This window comes from Meleagris gallopavo, chromosome 1, assembly GCF_905368555.1.
Source record: "Meleagris gallopavo chromosome 1, MGAL_WU_HG_1.1, whole genome shotgun sequence".
Taxonomy (NCBI): domain Eukaryota; kingdom Metazoa; phylum Chordata; class Aves; order Galliformes; family Phasianidae; genus Meleagris; species Meleagris gallopavo.
In genome coordinates this window covers 2,494,839-2,517,219 of record NC_139404.1, presented here as the reverse complement: position 1 = coordinate 2,517,219, position 22,381 = coordinate 2,494,839, and the positions used below count along the sequence as shown (strand labels likewise).

The window sequence follows — 22,381 nt, the reverse complement described above, 5'->3', positions numbered from 1 at the left end:
CATCCTTTAGTTTAAAACAATTTCCCCTTGTCCTATCACAACACATCTTCCTAAAGATTTCTGTCCTCTTCTTTCTTATGGCCTCCCTTTAGATGATGAAAGGTGTCAGGTAACACTCAGGGACAGTCACATTTTGGACAAAATGTCTGAATATTCCCCAAAAGGCTGAAAAAACCACAATTACATATGCACACACACGTATATATGTATTTTCTGACGAGGGAAAAAGGAGGCTGAGAAGTGTTCCTTAAATGTAAACATCCTTGGTTAAATGAGATGAATCCTACCCTGCGACTGAAGTAACAGGAGAAAAATGACCATGTGGGCTTCTTGCTGGGACACTGTGTTCACTGTTCCTGCTCAATGGACATTTCATGATTTCTAATTTCTAATACTTTAGGAAGTATTACTTTTCAGAAAGGGTGGTAAGGCACTGGAATGGACTGCCCAGGGAGGTGGTGGAGTCGCCGACCCTGGGGGTGTTCAAGGAAAGACTGGATGTTGTGTAGAGGGACATGGTTTAGTGGGAGTTATTGGTAATAGGTGAACGGTTGGACTGGATGATCTGTTAGGTCTTTTCCAACCTTGGTGATTCTATGATTCTAAACAGCAGAAAATCACTGAAGGAGAGATGGAGAGGTACACACTGATATACCTATGCTTGGGTGATCCATGAACCCAGATCACCCACAGTCACGAGTTGTGTTCTGCCTGTGGACTTTAGGACTTCTACAGTTGCCAAAACAGATCAGGTTAAACTTATGTGGGTTTTTTTTTTTTTTATCATTTTCATTACATGCCTGAAAGAAAGCCATCTGCCAGTTTAATTTCATTCATATACTGTGGAGTGGAGGTGGATTGGAGGACTCTGCTCTGCCCTGGCAGGCTGGTGGCCTTGTGAACATCTCTATCTCCCCTTCTGATGGCCTTGTAGGCATCTCTATCTCCCCTCCCGTTCTTCTCAAGTCTGGTCTTCATTATAGAGCTCTTTGCAGCAAGGGCTGCCTCTCATTATGTATGTGGGTGCTGCTTGGCATAACAGAGCAGTGATTCTGGTTGTGGCCTCTGATGCTCCTCTAGTACAAATAATAATTTCCATTCCATCTATTCTTTTGTTTGTTACTGATCTATATTAAACAGTTGGTGATTACTGCGTTTATGGGTGATTATTGCACTTATGCTGTGTTAAATCTAAATGTTTGTTTATCTTTATGTGGTCTCTGTGTATGTTTGCATGGCTTTTAACTTTATGTATTGCAGAGTTCCTTAATTATAAAATCAATAAATTTTTTAAACTTATGACTATTGCATAGATAGAAACCCACACAGCATCCTGCATGTCTGTATGCAACAATGATTCTTATCTTGTGCCTGTGGCAGTATACAAATCTCAGCTACAGGAATCAACAGACTTTTTTTTTTTTTTTTTTTTTTTTTTTGCTAGTAGCAATTAATTGTTTGTTAGCTTGGCTCATTCTCTATTGCTCATCAAGTCCCTCCTCTTGCAAGCTGTTCTTCTCGGAAAGACTCCCACCTCCTTGGAGGACTGTAGGGTTGTTGACTTCAGTGGAAGTCAACAGGCAATGGCATTTGTTGAACCAAGGCTTGGAGAAGTGGGTTCAGTCCTCAGCTCTGCCATGGGTGTCCTGTATGACATTGGTCATGTCACTTGTAACACATAGATCGCTCCAAAAGTAATGTCTCCTATTCATTTCCATGGGAATTGCAATGGATACAAAGCACACAACACTATTTGATAGAGCAAATTCTCAACTACAAAACACTATTGTTCAGCAATTCTTCATTGATGGATCCCCATCACTCTGCTTTTCACCAGCCTGTAAGGAAGGATATAAACCTTGAACCATTGTCTTCTAAGCCTGGCCATTCAACCAGCTGTTTAATTATCTTGTTGTCCACTCATCCTGACTTGTACTTGAGCCCTCACAATTTTCTTGCTTCCCCACTGTCCTTGGCAAGGAGTTCCACAGCCTTGCTTTCAAGCAGAGTAACCTCACAGATGGTTTTTGTTTAGCTGGTTGTAACCAAAGTGTATCCTTATAGCAATGCCATATCTCAGAGAAAAGGAGCTGCACTTTTCTTGTGGTCCATGCAAGTGAATAAAGAAAAGAAACCCTGCTTGGACTCACAGGCCATCCTATATCCACGCTGTTTTAAAGCAACTAACCAAGGGAGCTTAGACATGGCCTCGTGTCTCACACTAGTGCAGCAGAAGCTACGCTCAGGAAGCAGCAAGTGAGAAAATTCTGCAAAAATGTGGCAGGACACAATGCTGAAATGTCCACTTTGCACGCTTTGGTGAGACAATATAATTATTCCATGGTCATGCAAGGAAATCAAACCAACCCTCCATCATTCTGGGGATAATGCATAATGCCTGAAGCAGACATTTGTTTACCATAAGCTCTGCTCTTATTACCTCTTCACCCTGGCTGTGCCTCAGTTTCCCCCATAAGTTTGTAGAACTGTGTGAGCGTGTTATAACCATCAATATTTCTCCCATTACCCAGAGTTCTGAAGTTCCTCCAGACAATTAAAACATACAAATTGATAAATATGCCAGAAGATGCCCACTGCTCCACACTTGTTACCTCCTGTTGTTGATGAGGAGCAGAACACCTCCCATGGGGGCAGAAGCGCGTGTAAACACAAGCTAATCAACAACCAGCATTAAAGAAGTGTAGTCAGGTGATGACTCCATTTTCTTTTATTCCAGGCTATATTTCTCAAACAGCAGCTCGCAGCAACTCTTATGCTTTCTTTCTTTGCCACTTACTTCTAATTAGGATCCATGCTCAGAAGGAACAGAAGCATCTGTAATTAAACCAAACCACAGCGCCGGGAGCAAGCAGTGGGGAAGAGTTCTCTTATGTTGCTGAATGGGGTAATTTTGGACACAGCTGGACACCAGGAAAATCTCCGCTGATGCTCAGGAAGTGAACAAAGAGCTGGTAGGAGTCCTAGAGCTGCACATCAATGGGGACATCCCTTCCAAAGTGCAGCCCAAGGGGTGAGTCTGGAGAGGTGGTTCCAGTGTTACTAGCAGGATTTCTGTAGCGTCTCTTGCTTGGGTTTAATCAAGCTGTAAACTGACGTCAAGCTCAATGTCTATAGTTTTCCAATGCTCTTATACCATTTTTCAGGGGGAAACAAAAGAAGATGAGAAAAATCAGTGCTTGCACATAAAATTAAAGCTGACTAAATAAGGAGATATTTTGGCCAGTATAAATGTACTCTACATCAGCACAGGTGAGCTTGCCTGGGGACAGAGGAGAATTGGTCATTTCAAAACAATATTTGGGAATGTGCACATCTAAGATAGAGCTCAAGGCCAGGATGGATGGAGCCCTGGGCATCCTGGTCTGGTGGGTACCACCAGCACAAGGCAGGGAAGTTTGAGCCCAATGATCTATATGGTCCCTTCCAACATAAGCCATTAAATGAATCTGTGATTCTATGAACCTAGAAAACTTGTTTTATTTTCTTCTATCCCATCTTTAATCACAATTATAAGAAATGCAGACACAAATATGTGAAATCTCATGCAGGCTTGCCTGGGGTCGGACAGATGATCTACTGATTTTTCTTTTTTTTATTTTTTAAAGGGAAAAAGAATCATCTAACATAGCTGAAATTCACGTGGTGTCAGAACACAGCCTTCACTCCATCCAACTCCAGCCTGAAGCTTCCTTTTTCATGTCAAATCAAGAGCAGCAAGGGTTTGTAACAGCTACTCTTGGCAAAGAAGAAAATCAGAGAGAGTCCCAGATCCAATTGCAAGGCTAGGGAAAACACAGGAGCATAACTGATGTCCGAAAACAGCCAGTGGATGTAAGCCCTGCTTTGAGCTAAAGCCAGAAAGGCAGGTGTCTCAGGGTCTCCGTGGCCTTGTGTGGTCAGAAATGTAGTATTACATTTCATTGGAAAACCTCAATGGGTTGTAATTTGGTTACAGCATTAAAACACACCAGTGGTGGAGGCATCCCAGGGACTGTGTAATCCAAAAAAGACACATTCCAGCTATAATTTTTTTTTTTTCCTTGTGAAAGAAAAGCTGATCTTAATGGTTTGAATTATTTTTTATCCAGTTGCTGCCCTTGTACGATGCAGAGTTTTAAATACGGGCAGGAAATAATTTCAAAGGGGACATTAAATGTATTTTTATGTAATAAAATATATATAGATGCAGACCACAAGAAATGGACTGCAAAGTATTGGATGGAGTTAATTCCACCAAGGGAGGGAAGGAGCCAGCATGTTCATCCACACACTTTATAAGGTCAGTGTAATCCCTCATTGGGATTTATTTGCTTGTGAATAACTGCAGCCCAACTGCTTGCTGCATCAAATCCCACGTCTTCCACATGGCAACTGATACCAGGCTGAAAGCTTTCCATCAAATAGACTAGTTTCCCTCATCCACAGAGGAAACGTGGCCTCCTGAATAAATGACCTCTGGTATACCTAGGCACTAGAAGAAGTCAGAAGCTATAGCTCTGCTGGGCAATATTGGGAAAGGTATTTCCAGCACCAGCCTGCCTCCTTCCATGATAGCTGGAAGAAAATGTTTCACATAAATCAACCCACACTGTTTTAAGAAGCCAATCCAGAAACATATTTGTGGCTTTGAAAGTTTTCCAAAGGCAAGGCAGAAGTTTTTATGTACTTTTTCTACTTTTTCTAAATCTGGAAGACATCTCCCAGATCAGAAACATGACTTCCAAGCTGACTCTTGAGCCAGTCGTGCCTCATCCAATTTCAGATGACTTCCCTGAACATTATAAGGCTGTAGGTAATTTGCTAGAAGGGCTCCATTACCTGCAAACCACAGGTCTGAACTCCTGATATCCTACAACAGGAGTCTCCCATCCCGAAAATTTGGCAAAATTTGGAAAATGGGACATATCTATGCACAGTGAAGGGCTGGTACCACCACTTGTCTACACAGCAAATGTGCCTTATCTGCTGCCTGGGGGCTCCATCGCTTTGACACCAGGAGACTGCCGTCCCCTGAGAGATGCTGCTGACAGATTGGCCAAATTAAGATTCTTGTGATAAGGTTTCTGCCCTCTGGAAGCCTCATGAATAACAGTGACTTGGAGGACTTAGAGGCCCTGGGATGTGGGGAAGGCACAGTGCAGTGCTGACTCTTCCTCTCGTGGCCATAGCACACACTCAGCTGCATTGAAACCTGCATGTGTTACACTTCACATGCATCTGTGCCACTTGATGAGTAAAAATTTGCAAGGAAATCACGACAGTTTTCAAAGATTACAATTGGAAGGGACATTATATGCAGAAACCTTCTGCCAGGTTTGATGCAGATCAAAGAATGCTTCGTAAAGACAAAAGAGAGGAACTGAAAAAGTCCATTGCCTTAACAAAATCTTAAATAGAAATTAAATGGACTCTGTAATAAAACTTAGTTACATGGTAGCATATCTGATAACAAAAAAAAAATGGTCAAAACACTTTAAAAATGGTGAATTTATCAAGCAATTTATGGAAAGATACAATGTGTCCTCGTAAAACAATGGATTTTTCTAAAATCAGTTTGTCTCACCAAACTGTAGCCAGGAGAACTGAAGAAACAGGAAAATCCACTGAAAGAAATTTAGAGAGTAAAGCTGCTAATTTCAAATTTTTTTTGCTTTGGCAATAGATGAAAGTACTGATGCCACAGATACGGCTCAATTTGTGTTTTCATTACAGGTACTGATAATGAACATAATGTCACTGAATAAATGGCTTCTTTAGTGCCACTGAAAAACACCATTTCATCCCATGGTTTGTCTGAAGCAGTAAAAAAAAAAACAAACATAAAGCAATTTTCTTTAACCTTTGTCAACATCTCTAGTGTGGCTACTAATGGCACCTGGGCTATGGCTGGTAAAAAAAGGGACTTAGTAAAATTAACAGAAGACAATGCAATTGCTGCCAGCAATTGATTTTTTATGAAATATCACTGCATCATACATTTAGGAAATTTATTTGCAAAAGTTTTAAAAAATGATAATATCTTGCAAATTGTCATCAAAGATGTGAATATCATAAAGTCCAAGGGATTGAATAGCCACCAATTCCAGGAATTCCTTAGATATATGGATACTGATTGTGAGGATATCATTCATTTTTCTGAAAGAAGATGGCTAAGTTGGGGTAAAATGATAAAAAGTCCTTATGATTTGTGAAATAAAAACAAGTTCTTGATGGAATCAAAAGGAAAATTTGTGCCAGAATATGAAGATTAAAAATTACTCACAGATTTAGCATTTTCAGTGGATTTAACCACTCATTTAAATGAGCTAAGCCTGCATCTTCCTGGTGAAAATCAATGTACATGTGCTACTCTTCAAAGCATTTGAAATAAAACTTGAATTATGGCAAATTTAAGTTATGGCAAGTAATTTCATGCATTCTGATGCTTTGGTTAAACACAGTCCTATGAACAACAACAACAAAAAAAAATTCAGCCATTCTTTCTGTTTTGATAAAGGAATTTGAGATTAAGTTGCAAGCTTATTCTCAAAAGATTATTAATTTTTGGTGTATTTGTTACTCCATTTTTAGTCAACATAAATACATTACCTGCAAATTTTCAGATGGAATGTACTGAGTTGCAATGAGACATTCAACTTAAAGAAAAATTTGGTCTTATCTCCTTAATAGATTTTATAAGACCTTAACAGAGAAAAATAGCCCTCGCTTCACAATCACACTTCATTCATGTCATCACTTTTTGGCAGTATGTACATTTTTTAAGAGTTATTGCCAAGGATGAAGCACAAGAAGAGTAGTACTTCATCAAAAATCTCCGATGAATACCTTGAGAACTCACTAAGAATTGCAACCGCTGACATCAAGTGAGATATTGACATTTTAGTTTCACAAAAACAGGGTCAAATATTCCAATAGTTTTATGTTTTTGTTGCTGTTTTTTAATATAACAATAAAAATACATTAAAGAAAAGTTTTGTTACTTATATACATTCACTATTTATGCAGCCCAGGACAACTCCTGTTCACTCAGTGTGGCCCAGGCAAGTCAAAAGATTGGACACCCATGGTATAAACCGTATCATTATATTCTTCCTTATGATCCTCAGGGCTCAACACCATTAGGTAAAGTCAAAGATACAGCAGGATTGAAATCCACAGCAATTTACAACTACAACCACTCCTTTGGATATTTATTCCAGTTGCTAATAATCATAATTCCCTTCATAATGCCAGTGAAGATGGCTCTGTACTTACTCAAGAAGGAAAAATGTTGACATGACATAAAGCAGAGATTCTCTGTGGCCATTCACTTGGCCTTGAGTACAGCAATCATTGTTCTTATGAGAGCTTCACAGGGATAAATCAGCCACACTACCTCACAGTAATCTAGCTAGATCCTAAGAGATTGAAATAGGCACAAAAATATAGATAGCTTTGTGGTGAAACACTGGATTATGTCAACTGCTAGAGCAATTTCTGACATGTCTTCCAGTGCAGTCTATCTGTGTATCAAATTACAGATTTTGTGTCTTTGGACAGTGAACTGCAAAAGAGTGTGGAGGGAACACTTCCCAGCAGGTTGGGATTGTAATTCCACTTAGTGCACCTAAGAGTTACTGCAATGCAATGATTAATCAAAATCATTTGCCTTCTTCTGCCTTCTGAGGTCAACAAAAATAAAACAGTTCTGGCAGAACTGGAGTTCAATATACCAATAGTACTGGGGACTGATTTAGCCAGCCTCTGGATGAGGATGATTAGACTTGGGAGCAAGTGATGGAGATGAATCTAAAGCCCTTATAGTCTGCATGAGAATTGATGCCTCCCTCCATCTCAATTTCTTTTCCACTCTTTGCATGGGCTGCTTGCCCATGCAAAGCTGGTGGTCTAACAAAGCTAATAATTCACTGATGTAAATTCAAGAATGCCAGCTAATGTGTTAATGATGCACGCAAACACATTTAATAACCAAAAAAAACCGCACCTCAAACCACCTTGTTTTCAGCTGTGCTCTTCCCAGACTCTGCAAGGAGAGCCGCTACTGATTACTGCATGCCATCTCCTATTATGTCCACTCATCCCAGTAGTTACAAGACTTTTGACAGTCGTGACTTATTTATTATTTCAGACAGGCCACAGGTTTCTGCTCTTACTGTACATTTGTGCATTGGGGCTCCTGAGGCTGGCTATGATATCCACAACTGCCTTGCACATGTGCAGAGTCCTCTGTGACAGAGGCAATTCCCATCCCCTTTGGCATGCCCCACATATATTTTCAGATATACTCTCAGGACTGATCCTGGAGAAACATAACTTTTTAAAGTTCTGTGGATGAAATAAGTACGACAAAAATATTGTTTGAGTTGGAGTTCACAAAAACTCTCCCTTTTCAGGCTCCTCAAGAAGTGAAAACAGTTAAAATCAGTGCGGTGGAAATTGATCACAACAAACTTCATTTCTGAAGGAACTGGGGGAGCATTGCCCTCCCACTGTAAGTGATAACCAAATTTGCAACCGTCTGAGGAACGTGAGTCTATGAGGATCCGTAAGTCTATGGGTCCCAATGAGATGCATCCCAATGAGAGTCCTGGGAGAATTGGCTTACATAGTGGATAAGAGACTCTCCATATTTGAAAAGTCACGGTGGTCAACTGAAGTCTCTGGTGACTGGAAAAAAAGCAATACTGTACCCATTTTTAAGAAGGGTAGAAAGGATGATCCAGAGAACTACTGACTTGTTAGCATGGATTCACCGAGGACAGGTCCTGTCTGCCAAACTATTGGCCTTCTACAATGGCATAACTGCATCAACTGACAAGAGAAGAGCCACTAATGTAATCTATCTCAACTTCAGTAAGGTCTTTGACATGGTCCCCCATAATATCCTTTTCTCCAAATTGGAAGATATGAATCTAAAGGGTAGACGGTTTGATGGATAAGGAACTGGATGTGAGATTGTACCCAGAGAGCAGTGGTCAATGGCTCAATGTCTGGATGGAGGTTGGTGGTAAGGGGTATCTTTCAAGGGTAGGTACTGGGTACCAGCTGTTAAACATCTTCATCAATGACATCAACAATGGGATTGAGTGCATCCTCAGCAAGTGGTGTGTTCAACACACCCAAGGAACAGAATGCCATTCATAGAGACCTAGACAAGCTGCAGCAGTGGACCCAGGTGAAGCTTATGAGGTTCAATAAACATAAGTGCAAGATCTTGCACCTGGGTAGCAGCAACCCCTGCTATCAGTACAAGTGGGGGATGTAAGGATGCAGCGTGGCCCTGCTGAGAAGGACTTGGGGTACTGGTGAATGACAAGCTGGACATGAGTCAGCAACATACCCTTGTGTTGGGGAATGGCTGCGAGAGCAGGGTGGACATGAAGCTGTGTACGAGCATAACTAGTGCGGCAGCACAGGATGCATTCTCATGAGAAAGCATTAGGAGTTAAGATAGGAGGCACAACATCCTTGGGCAGCCTGTAAACAGCAGGCCTTAAACAGCAGGCCTACATCCGCAGCTATGCTCTGTGGATATGTGGGGGGCTGATAAGCGGATGAGCTCAGTGGCAGGTGTGAATGCTGGCTGAGCATTGGTTGAAGCTAGGCAGCCCACCTAGACGCCCACCTTGTGCTCCAATAGTAGGTGAACACATGTGTAGTAGAATCATATATAAACTCTGTGTGTGCAACAATAAAATGAGGCTTGATCACTCATATTGAGTACTGTCGTGCTTCCCCGCTTGAGAACAGTCTGATTAGGACGCTATCCGCGGCACCCTTGCAATTAAGAATACCAACCAGATCCTGGGCTACATCAAAAGCAGAATGGTAACCAGGGCAAAGGAGGTGATCCTGCCCCTCTATGCTGTGCTGGTGAAACCTCACCTGGAGTACTGCACCCAGTATTGTTTGTGTCATGATGCTATAAGAGTTTAAAAACAAGGGTGAGCTTTGAATAGCCGAGTGTTGCCTTGTTCAGGATCACACTGCACCGACCCACCTCCCTGTTCCAAGATTTTGTCATTTCCCCATTAGAAATGTGATGTTTGCATCCCAACGGCACTGTTTTCTCCAGACCCTTCCACCAAACAGGAAGGAAAAAAAAAAAGGCAGAGCAGAATGAAAAAACTGTGGCATGAAAGGGAGAATGATGCCTGGCCAGGTTTCATCTGTCTAATTTTATGTGTCGTCAGTTCGGATGCGTAAATCTGAGCGAGTTGTCTAGACGCCTTTTATAGCTGATGGAGAGAAAGAAGAACTTCCCGGGTGCAATTCAGCCCAGCTGGGAGAGATGAATTGTGCTCTAGGAGGAACCATCCCTCTTCCCCGATGGTAAAGAAAAGTCGGGGCGATAAAGCAGCTCAGACATAACCGCCTACCTCTCAGCAAGCTGCAGTTAGCTGAGAAAAGTCCCACTCAAAATAACCGGCAAACAACTGCCAACTTCCCTAAACAGCTCCCACGGGGGAGCAGAATAAATGCATCAGGGGAAGAACTATGTGTTGGCACTGTGTTTTCCACCAAACTCAAGCCAGAATGAGCCCCCTACCATGGTTGTGTTATCTGACACATGATGTGCCTCAGCGCTGGCCCGTAATACAGAATTTGAGACCTGTGTTTTGGGGCTGCAGTATGGCAGAGGGCTGCGCTCACATGGGTTTGGGCTTTGCAGCAGCAGAGCTGGGCAGCATGAAAAAGGCTGAAAACCCTCCTAGGGTGATGTGGGCTGTGCCTTGCAGTGAACAGCACTGGACTTCCAGGGATGCAAGGACAGACTGCAGAATTACAAAGGGATCAGAATTTTACTGCAGATTTTCCTGAAGAGAGCTCCATTTTTCTTTCCAAACATGGGGAAATTTATGAAAGTATATCCCTTATTCCACCAGAGGCTCTGCCAGCATGTACACACCAGACACACAGTCATTCCCCAGGTTTGCTTTTTGGATTTGCCTATTGACATTCCTCCTTTCTCCCTCCCTCTCCTGCTCCTCGCTCCCCCTGCTCACACGCCATGGGGGCACTGGCTCCACTCCATTCCTTTTAACATCCCACATCACCGGGAGACCCGGGGCATTTTTTTTTTTTTTTTTAAAAAGGGAAAAATAAGGAAAGGGAGAAAAGGAAGAAAGAAAAAAGAAAAGAATGCACGTCAGCTCAAACCCCACTGCTGCACCAGCATGCACACGCATTGCCTTTTGCTCGGCGCACATCAATGCCTCTTATCCTCCGAAGTTATTTCCCCTGGAGTGAACCTATCAAAGACTTTCAGCCTCTCTGGAGAGAGCAGTTCCAGATAACACTGGATTCCCTTGTCAATTCTTGCCTACCAGGCTCTGGCAGCATTTTCTACCTGACACTCTGATCTTGACACACACGTACAGAAGAAACGTGTGCATGTGCATCTGCAGCGGATTCCTCCTGCTGTGCAAGCAATGCAGCTGCCTTTAGACTGCAGAGAGTAAGGGAAAACCTAGCAATACATCTATATTGCACCCTCCTCATCTGTAACTCCTGCAGTGACTTGCCCTCCTTGTAATTACAGTAATTACTATTGTTAAATTGATAATAATGATTATTATTTAAGATGTGCCAAATCTTGCTAGTACGGCTCCCTTCCCTGGAAAACCTAGGGCTGTATTTTTATAGGAAATCATAGAATTGTTTGAGTTGGAATCCGTGTAGGATTTCCAAATAGAAGTGCTTCCCACCAAAATCCTCCTGCTTCAATAAACAGAAATACTCATCACCTCTCCTCTCCTTGTTGGACTTGCCACTCCAACAAGTACCTGACCTGTGTTGTGTCAGATGGATCTTTTTGTTTGCTTGTGATTTTTTAGATTAGAGAGAAAGGGATGGTAAAACTGATGGTGTTGATCTGAGTGCCTTGAGCCTTCATCAACAAAGGCACTAAGGCTGATGGGAGGAGAGGGTCCATGCAACCACTACATCAGCATCCTGAGATGGTATGTAATTAAGAGGCTTTACCTAATACTCATTAGCCTCAGCAATAAAATAAGCAGTTAATAGGTGCCATAATTCACTCTGTACTGAAGGCTAGGCACACTTACGTGCAGCAAACTACAAGGCAAAGCTGCAGCATTCGGCATCAATCAGGAGTTTCCTAAGTGCCCTGCATTAACTGATGGCTCCTGTACAAAAACTCACGTGTTTTGCATATCCAGAATATCTGAGTAAACTCTTCCTAAATTGAATTGGTGTTGTCTATACTCATTCTTGACATTATGTGGGCAAGGTGAGGGGATAGCCCTGATGTTCCTCACTTTTCAGTTCTCCTGTGCCTGTACCAGTTGATGGCTCCCTTGTGTTTTTATTGCCTCCCTTGTGCTCTATGTCCGAGGATGATATTAGGACCTGACTCTAAATGGGCCATGAGCACCAGCTCAAGTCTTGCACTGAGTATGAGGAAAACAGCATGAACTGACTCTGATGTGCCATCAGACTCTCTTCTTTCTTTTGTGGCAATGCTATGGGTTGATGATTGGACTAAGCAGTCTCAGTGGTCTTTTCCAAGCTTACTGATTCTATGATTCTATGGTTCTATGCTCAACACATGCAAGGATGCTATTCATCACTTGTATCTCACACCATCTTAAATATAATCTTCAACTACATACATTGTACATATGATCTTCCAGCTTGCTTTATAAGAAATATCACCCAGGTCTTGCCCTGCAAGTAGTGTTTCTCCAGAGGCAGCTGTGTCAGTGACGTGGGAAAAGGATCCCTAAATGCAATTTATGGACATAACATTAAGTTATGATATATTCACACAAGATTAAGTCCTCTATAAGACAGAGAGGCCCAAATCCACCTCATCAGCCTTTATCACCATTTTACGTGAACCAGTCAATCTAGGACACCACTCTCAGTGTGTCAGCAGGATCTCAGTACCTTGTGCCTTTGAGCATTCACACTGACTTTGTTCCAAGGACATTCCATGGCCAGTGGTGACTGGAGAAGCAAGAGGAAGGCAAAGGAGGAGGTCACTGTACCAAGGCAATAATGAGACCTCATAGAAAGAAGGGTCATCCAGCACAGTGTCAATGTAGGCTATTCCAGTCACTGGAAACATACAGAAAAATAGCTGTTCCAACTTTTATCAATTCCACGAAGATCCAATAACATTTTGAAAGCAGGATGTGAAATTGGATTATGTGGGATTCAGCTTTTGAGCAGAGAGGAAGTAGCCCTCCTTAAAGGCCAACAGCAATCTTTCCTCTTTTTTTTTTCCTGCCTGGGACCTTCACTGAGCCTTGAATGGTGAAGCACATGGTTATTCCATTTCACCTTGCAGCTGGTTTGCTGTAATTGATTGTATTTGTCAGCTTACTTTTTTTCTTATAAATACCATGAAAAGACTCATGCTGCACGTACACGTAAACCAGAGTCACTGCCCTGCAACAATAACTCCCTGTTATTCTGTTTTGTGCTCACAACAGGAGAGATGCATCCAAACAGGATGGAAAAATACTGCTTTATAAAACTGAAGAAGGTGTGCAGCATCTAATCCAGCCATCCATCATCTCTCTGCTCTAATCTACCTAAAGTCAATGGGGACAGAGAGGGAAGAGGCAGATAACAATAACAGTATCATGGTAACCATGAGAGTGGTGCCAGAGTGGACTGTCAGCTCCACAAGCACAAGAAGGGGTGTATAACCTCACATGCAGCTTCCCTGGGCTGTGTGTCCTGGGTAAGCATTAATCAGATACCAAAGAGCATGTGTCACACAGGAGTAACACTGCTATTGTTATTATTTATTTCATGGAGTGGTTTAGCTCTCTACTGAGGTGACAGCTGGGGTCTTTTCCACCACAGTCTGAAATAGTTGGATGCAGGCATTACTGGAAGCATATTCTGCAACTCCATTTTCATCTCCTTGGATGGTTGTTGTGCTCTTCTACTTTCTCTGATGCCCAGACAGCCAGGAAAAAACGGAGGGAACCTGCAGTAGGAATTATCAGGAAAAGAAGAGATTACCTAATGAACAAGTAATCACTCCAAAAAATATTAAAATAATTAAAAACCCCCACAATTTGGGTCTTCTCTTTCCTCTCTCTCTTCCCATTTAGGTCACACAATGCAGGCTGCCCTCTTGCAAGGGGCTACAAACACAAGAGGATAGAATAGACAGCAGCACAAACACACATGCCCAAGGGCCAGGCTGTGCTGTTGTTTCTCTTTGCAGTTTTGCAGGGATGTGACAGCAACATGCAGTAACTGGAGCTCAAGAGCTGCCAGCATCACGATGTGGGAGTGCAAAGAAGGGACACTAACAAAGATCTTAATGCGGGGTAGATGCAGCCTTAATCCATCTGACAAATCTGTGCTTGGCACTGCATAAAACTGCGCATTAAGAAATAAAGACAAAGTTTGGTTCAAATTTGACAGGGTGTGATAGTGCCTGGTAAAGCCATGCCATGGAGTTCAGTGCATACTGCAGACTTGTGTTTGCTAATGGACAGCCTGCAATAGCAAAAGGGAGAAATCCTGGTGCATGCCTGCCTCTGCACCAATGAGGCATTTTAAGGGGTGCTCAGCCTACAGCTGGGTTTCAGGGGAGGCTCCCAAATCCTCCTCTCACAATAGTTATGGATGAAGGCTTGGCTCACAGCAGATTGCCACACAGTTCATGGATGGGACTGAGCCCAAAGCCGTTTGCTGTGGTTTGGTAGCCGGGTCAGCCTCTGCTATTAAACTCAAACAACACACAGGTTTAGTGTCTGCAAAAGCTGCCAGATTGTTGCTGCTTATTTAGTTGCATAGCAGGTGCATTTGGGGAAGAGTTTTTTTATCAGTCTTCCCTCAGATATGCTTGTCCACAGCCTCCCAGTGAGGTTAACCATCCCTAAAGGATTAAAGTGCAAAGCAGTCCTTTCCCCTTCTGATAGACAGCAAAGCATCTATTGCAAAGAGTCCTTGTAACAGAGGCAAGAAGCTCAGAGATGACTTCTCAGAGTCATTGGGGTTTCTCATTGCTGGTTTTAAGAACTGATAACCAGTTTCATGTGGGATCTGGAAGCACTTGAAGTCCTGGATGCATGGGTAGGTGTATGGATGGGTGAAGCCCATGCATGATGTCCCTGCTCAGAGCACAGAAGTGGAACTAAATGATCTTTAAACGGTCTTTTCAACCAAAACCATTCCATAATTCTACAGCTAGGTGGAAAGGTAGATGGATGTGTTGCCCAGAATTCATCACTGTCTTAAACTCCAGAACGTTCTGTCCGCAGAGTCCCACCACAGAATCATCAGAAGGGCACTCCTATATTTACGTGGCCTTCACATTTTGTGTTTTTCTTTTAGGAATTTGCCCAATGGCTTTTTGAACCTGTGTAAATGTCTGATGTGAGAAGCCAGCTGCCTAAGCAACAAATCTCTCTCTGAAGGATGTCCTCATGTTTGTTTTCAGCTTGCTTTCTGCAAAGTGCCGTCTGCCTTCCAGACCTGATGTCTCCTTGCTCTTGTAGCAGAAGAGTTTGCGAGCAAGCTTTGCCTCTTCACTCCTCAGTAGCACTTCAGCTTTTGCAGACGTCTCCCACATCCACTCTCAGACATCTCTGCTTCAAAATAGTTATGCTGCATTAATAGCAACTCATTTCTCTGCAAGCTGAGCAAGTTTTGCAAGGAAAGAAGAGAGAAACTATCAAATCACGTTTGCAATGCACATGCTCCTGGATTGTTTCCAACAGTATTTCTGGATAACCCTCTTGGAACTGGATTCACCTCCCCTAAATCAGTCTAGATTTAAGGCATTTTACCACCTTTAGAGGGAGAGAATAGAAGAGGGTCACAGAATATCCTGAGTTGGAAGGGGCCCACAATGTCATCAACACCAACTCTTGGTATTTGCCCACAGAAGTAATCACACAGCTGTCTATCAGACCCCAATGACACACATCTAAGTGAACTGCAGCAGTGCTAAGCATCCTCAGGGTGCCCTCATCCTTCAAAGAACATCAGCATGAAGTCTCAGCAACCTCAGGGATATTCATGTTACATCTTTAGAAACCAAGAGATGACCAAATGGCTGGAACATCTCTCCTATGAGAGGGCTGGGTTTCTTCAGCCTAGAAAAAAAGTCAGGAGAGGGTGTAGTACTTAGGGACGTGGTTTAGTGGGCACTATTGGTGGTAGGAGGACAGTTGGACTAGATGATCTTACAGATCTTTTCTAACCTTAATGATTCTCTGATTCTATGACCTTATAGGCTGTCATGGAACTTCAGGCATCAGCTCTCACAGATAGCTGGCTGAAGCTCACCCATAGGGTTAAGGGTGGTTAACTCAGCCACCTCCCTTTCTGCCTTCATTGCCCCATCTGTACAAAGCATAGGCAGCTTCCCCACCTCATGGCATTATTCAGAAGTTTGATTAGTTAATAGCTGCTATGTGCTGGAAAGATGGTTAGTGCTCTGTTCTTGAGAAATTATTGAGAAAAAAAATAGAAAAAAAAAAAAGCCAAATGACAAATCTATGCCTAGAAAGGCCAAGGTGTCAAAAGAGATAGACAGTGAATAACTAAGGGGACAAGAATTTTAATTCATCTTCCAGTCAGCTTTTCATTTTTTTTACTCCACTTCAGCTTGAAAGCTCAAAGAAGGAGTTTTGTTACAGACCTACTAACCTCTCTGATGAAGAGATGGTGAGCCCTCCAGAGCACAGCTGAGACCCCCCTCTGTCCTGACATTGTTGCTCCTTCATGTTTTTACTATTCCTATGGTAAAAACAAAGTAGGAAGGCAAACGAACAGCTGAGCAGGACCTTCTTGGTTTATTTTCTAACACTGCAAAGAATAGAGGAGCATTAACTCTGCTAGCATTGTTTTGTGAGTCAAAACAAGTCAGAGAGATGCAAACTACCCTCCAACGCATTTCTGGCTGTTCTTTTGCCCCATGGCCCTTTCCCTTGATGCAAGGCTGATCGGTGTCAGCAAGCAGTGCTGAATCCACACAGCACATACAACTTCCTTGAGCTTTTTCTTCAGGCAGCTGCGTGCTGTCATCTCTGCTGTTTGCACAGCTGAATGCCTATAATACCTGAGTCAGGGCTGAGCTCAGTGCAAATCCCCCCAGCTAGCAGGAAATCCAATTTTATGGACATGGTTAAGTTTGTGTGATGTGTTGGTGGATTAATTCACGAAGATCATTGCCTCCTCAATACTGTAATTCAGGCTCTTTTCTTGCAGGGGAGAGAGGCAGGCACATGGACATTTTCACATCATGGGGCCAGTCAACAAGTGTCACGGTGGGATGTAGAAGCAGCAAGTAAGATTGTGTTTGGCCAAAGGTCAATACGTCTATTACGGTGCCACATGGGATTGGTCAAAGGATTTAAATGAACAGCCCAGATAGGTTAATTCTGATTTCACAGATATTGGTAGATCAAAAAGCTTCCAGCAGCTCCAAAGACTATATGTATGTATCATACATTCTGAGATCTTTTCTGCAAAAGAAATGTAGACCAGTCTGTATTGCTTATACTCTGATCCTGTTCCACGTTCTTCTGCCCTTTGCATTTGTACAATGCTGTTTTATTCTGTGCCCTAGGAAAGCTACAGGTTGTTACTGTTCCTTTTCTGATGGCCCTGGCCAACACCATTCCAAATTCCTTCATCTCTGGTTAGCTAGCACCAGTGATGTTCCTCGAATGGCTTCCCCAAAACAATTATTATTGTTCTTGAACCTGTGAATACCTTTGCATTAAAATGAAAGCCAGAAAGCTTCACCCTTGTGTAAGGCTATTTAATGGTAGCCTCAATCCGTATACAGGAAGAAATTTGTATTTTCATCCCACTTTACTTGATGAGAAAGGTGAGGACTCAGCATCCCTTCAAACTACATCACTCATCACTGCATCCTCAAAAGGGTTGTGTTATGGGTTTGGTTATAACTCACCACAGCCAACACTGTCTTCAGCAATGTCACTGTTCCCTTCAGCCTTCATTGTGAGGCTTTCATTACCTCCAGCTCCTGACCATGCACTGTGTTCTATGCCTCCCCTTATGCAATATGAAGGACAAACTATATATTCCCCATATCAGTTCAGTATCTAAAGCATGAGGGTCACAAACAGCTCATCACACCAACCACTGCAGCCATGCACTAGAAGGTGCCAAGTAATGCTGTGATGCCACCAGTGGCATGGAGTCATCAATTCAGCAATCTCAGTGGGAAACTGCTGCTTACACATTGTATTCGCGTTTGCAATGAGATGCACGTGAACAAGGACTCAGTTGGAGGTGATAAATTGCTGGTGCTGAGGGGAAACACCATGAACTGGAGGATCCTTGGGAGCTCTGCTCAATGGGATCCACCATTTGCAGCCTTTAGAGCCATCCTGAAAGCAAGATCAGCAGCTTGGTGCTGGAATAGACCTCAGAGTACACCAGAGAGGGATAAGGAATAGTGTTTGCTCTATTTCATGTGTGGAGAGGAAGATGTGGACAGCAGAGACATGACACATCCCAGACAACTTGGGATCAATTGTATATCTGAGATCTAGGAAAAGCCTAATGTATCAGTGTACACACAGGGGTGGGAGGAACTGGTCTCACTGAAATCCCAGGCAGAACCTCCACTGACCTCTCCAGCACCAAGTTTCATCTAGCTGCCCAACCCATCCATGACTTGCACAAGCATTCTTCAGATAACGACTTCATAGCACTGACAACCACACAGTTCTGATGGTTGTTTCACTTAAACTGTTCCTGCATCAATTCACAGCTTCCAACAGCCTCTACAAGGAATAACTGGAGATATCCAGAGACTGATGAGACCCTGAGAAATGGTGAAGGTGAAAGCCTAGAGATGGTTTGATCTGAACTCAGCTCAGCTTGGAAAGGAAGAAATACACATCAGATGATGGCAGGAAGGATTTATATCACTCCAAAACACTCCAAACATCTTAAGAGTGAAATACCCATAGGCATAGGTCTATTCTTCCTGCTCCCAATTTATGCTCTCTGTGCACTCATCTCTCTTCCTTTTTAAACTCACCTTCTGGGTGCAGCCATATGTGGCTCAAAAATGACCTTCTGCCCCATCTATTAAAGCCTCTCTCCTTTGCCTTTATATAACTGCACAACCTTCTGTTTCTGTCATAGTTACCAGTGGGAAAAGACCGACAAAAAGTGGTTTCTGAGGATATTTTTTCACAAATTGGAACACTAAACCTAATGTCTGATATTAGAAAAGTGTGTGCTATTAAACTGAATCTTATTTACTATATAAAATACTAGAGATTAGGAGCTTTTCTCTTAACAGTAGAGAAAACACATTTGAAGGCAACAAGAAGTGCATTAATGGAAGAATCAAGTTGTGATTCAGGGCTGAAGAGTTAAAGCTCCCTGGACCACTGTAATTTTGACCTCTTCTCCAAATCATGCTGGGACACAGGAGCTTTCGTTACTTGAGAATACAACATTGGGCTTTGGGAGCTTTAACTCCACATTTTCTGGCTCTTGGGGGTTTAAATATTAATTCAGAGTTCTATTAAAATATTTTTCTTCTCAATGATTTAACTTTGAGAGGTTTTTGAGAGTGAAAGGGGAAATTAAAAATGTGGAAAAAATGACGATTGACTTGATTCCTATATAAAAGCTTTTTTGGTGGCACTTAAGTGAAGGTAAACACACATAAAAACATCACTTTGTTGAGGATGCTAGTACAAATAAGAATCAGATCTAGCATATTCACAAAGGTCCATCAAATAAACTTTCTTTATTTTACGTCATGCAAAAATATGTTTCAAAATAAAAAACACTACTTTGTATATTTACTAAAGGGAACTCTCACTCTTCTCTGTCCTTCCTCTGAGCCTCCCTCTGCTCAAATCCTTCCCCTCTTCTTTCACTGTGTAGTTTCTGCAATGCCATCTGCTCTCCTGCTCCCACAATACGTGTTCATTCCATTTCTCCAGACCCTGAAGGCTGTAGGGATATTGATTAATTTTTCTGGCTTGTGCAGGAGATGTATTTAGATACACCATCTAAATGCATGCATTATAGCACCAACATGCTAGGCATTTGCTGCATAGCCATCTTACTGGAGACAGCCAAGTGGTATCTCAGCCAGCTGTGGGATGGCATTGTAAGCAAGGAGTGTATGATAGTCACACACCGTGAGTTTTTTTATACTTGCTTGGGTACTGCAACTCCTCCTAACTTGTCCAGATGTGAATAGTAAGCTGGTACCAACTTATATCACAGCTATTAAAAGCAGAGACAGCAAGTTGCATAGATGCATAGATATCCAGTCATAAATGGGATGACTGGATAAGAAAAGGAGCGCCAAGTGCTGTTGATTCACAGGACATGGGACAGTGATTTTGCACCAAGAAGTCTAGTGGAAGGCCAGCTTTGGTATTTCTACACATGTTGTGATAATGTGTTCTTTTTGCAGTGCTTATTTATCTCAAAATGTATGAGGTACGCAGTAGGAAAAACAAATAACCTGATAGGTGGAGGAGAGAACAGGGTGAAAAGAACGTGGCAGGCATTAAGAGAAGTTTTTATGGATTATCTAAAAGTGCATTTGGTTATAAGCAATAATCCATCAAGGAGCTACAATCATCACCTTGTATTTGATTCTGTCATCACTATTGTTATAAATATTAATCAAATATTGAGTACTGGCACCAATTCTTTTCCCACCAGCAAGATGTCAAAGCATGCTGGAGATCCCAGATGAGAGGTTTTTGTTGTTTTCAGCAGCCTGTGGACCAGGCTATTTTATCAGTCTGAAAAACTTGCTGAATTTCAGAGCTGGAATAAGAATGTCAGCAAGAAAGAAGCAGGGAGAGAGTTAATAGAGTGATTAGCTTTGTGAGGTCTGAAAAAAAAGGACAAATACTTCAGTGAAATACATAAATGGGGATAAATGTTGAGTCCATGGATGATGTTTGCTAGAATGGCAGCCATTGGCCAATGTTCTATTTCTTGTTATTCCTCATTTGTGGAACAAAATCAGACGTTATCTCCAGGGATGTTTTCAGATGTAAATAGATGACTAGGCATGTTCAGATGATTTTTGCCATCTCTAGAGTTTATGTTTCATATCATTTCATGGGCACACTTCAATCAGATTGCATCAAAACTTGTGGTCTGATCTGGGGTGTTCTGACTGAAACAAAGATTAAATGTTACTCAAGATGATTTACAGCTCTCCAAAACTAGATCTGGATGGAAGATGAACCATTTGTCTGGCACTTTCCAAGCCTCAGGGGTAGGAAGTTCTGCGCAGATTTATATTTTCTATTTCTATAGTCTTACAACTGCTCATTAATGAGAACAATTTCTCATATCCTCAGTGTACACAGGACACCAGCATCACAGCCCTTCAACAGTGGGGCTAGATATGAGCACAGCTGCATCTGTGCACATCCAGAGTAATGGATGGAGCAACCAGAGTCTGAATCAGATCCATATATTCATCTTTACAGAACCACCTCTCAGCCATGAACTGTTCTGTGTTATCCAGGCTCTAACACAGCAAAGCTTAAAAATGTTTAGTTATCAATTCAAATTTTTCAGCTTATCTGCAGGTTTTAGCATGTTTTTTTCTCTGTTACTGAGATACATTGGAGCATTGTTACTACAGGAGGAACGTTACTGTGAGATCTGATGGGATTCACCACCCAAAATAATCAATAGTTTGGTACTTTGTGCCAGGATGGGATGCAGCTCCAGGCAGGGTAGCATATCAGCTGGGTATTCAGACAGCAGAAGCACACTTCCTTTGAACTGTTCATCTCCAGAGAAGTTCTGATGTTATTTACTCAAAGAAAGAAGGGGATAGACTCTTTGGCAAGTCTGTTGGGATAGGGCAAAGGGATATGGTCTCAAACTAAAAGAGGGGAGATTTAGATTGGATGTAAGGAAAATGTTTTTATGATACATTATGAAGCACTGGAACAGTTTGCTCAGGGAGGTGGTGGATACCTCATCCCTGCAGACATTTAAGGTCAGACTGGATCAGGCTCTGAGCATCTGGTTGAGCTGTAGGTATCCATGTTCATTGCAGGGGAGTTGGACTAGATGGCCTTTAAGGATCCCTACAACTCAAATGACTGTATTGTTCTATAATTTACTTTATCAGGTCTAAGTGATTCTTAGGAACATTCCTTTTTTTTTCTTTTTTTTCCATAGTGCACAAGCTGATAGCCAAACGAGAGGGGTAAAATATTATTAATTTCCTATGGATTTGATGTCTTGAGGTAAAAGTGTCAGCTATTTTTCCTGCTGCAGAATCAGGTGGTGCACGAAATAGAGAGATTAAGGACCCATGTTGCCAGTGGAGAAGCATCTCTTTCCTTTGCTGTAACTTTGCACAGAACCTAAG

The 22,381-nt window shown here is 42.2% G+C and overlaps 1 pseudogene across 1 annotated transcript in view; it reads right to left on the bottom strand.

The window, feature by feature from the left end:
• Nucleotides 1-4,804: 4,804 nt before the first annotated feature.
• Nucleotides 4,805-22,381, bottom strand: part of LOC146545178 (uncharacterized) — a 252,501-nt pseudogene continuing 234,924 nt past the window's right edge. The window contains exon 2 of the transcript XR_014880346.1: nt 4,805-9,798. The product of XR_014880346.1 is annotated as an uncharacterized LOC146545178 (transcript). The remainder of the gene's footprint in view (nt 9,799-22,381) is intronic.